This window comes from Struthio camelus, chromosome W (genome assembly GCF_040807025.1).
Source record: "Struthio camelus isolate bStrCam1 chromosome W, bStrCam1.hap1, whole genome shotgun sequence".
Taxonomy (NCBI): domain Eukaryota; kingdom Metazoa; phylum Chordata; class Aves; order Struthioniformes; family Struthionidae; genus Struthio; species Struthio camelus.
The window spans coordinates 33,895,302-33,895,981 of record NC_090981.1 but is presented as its reverse complement, the minus strand read 5'-3'; positions in this window follow the sequence as shown (position 1 = coordinate 33,895,981).

The window sequence follows — 680 nt, the reverse complement described above, 5'->3', positions numbered from 1 at the left end:
GTACCTGCCAGTTTCAGATCCATGCAACATCCATCCTCTTTTCCAGCAGTAATGTATATGCAGTTTCACTGAATGTATTTGAGCTACTGGCGCATTGCATTTGGCCCCAGAGGGCACCAAGAATGGTGCAAAGCCCAGGGGAAGCGTCCGAGCAAAACGGGAACCTCGGGCCCCAGGGGGAGGCGCTGTGCTGCCCAGCAGGGAGGTGCGCGATACCTTACAGCAGTCGATTTCAGTGTCTGTGTGGGAGGAAGAAGGAGAAAGAAGTAACGCAACAGCCTGTACACCCAGGAAGAACATACATCGAAGTACCAATTCTTTCTGTGAGAAAACAGTCGGAAGCTGTTTGTTTTTTTGAGGGAAAGCACTCTTTCCCTGAGGTCTGACTGCTGCATGCGTGGAGAAAAAAATGCTAACACAACTTCTATGTGGGGGCCAGGATGCCGCTGTAACAAACACCATGTTAAGTGCCTGGGAAGGCAGATGTCGAGGAGCGTGAGAGACTGCCGTTGCTCTATTTAATGAGCTGTGTAAATCTGGAAAATCTAACATTTCTGGCTTGATCTGCATTATAGACCAGTTCTGCCTTAGAAAACATTGTCCTATCAATTCTCATGCAATCAAGGAAGAAGTAAAGGCTGTGGTGTCCCATTGAATAGAAAGACATTAAAATGAGGATC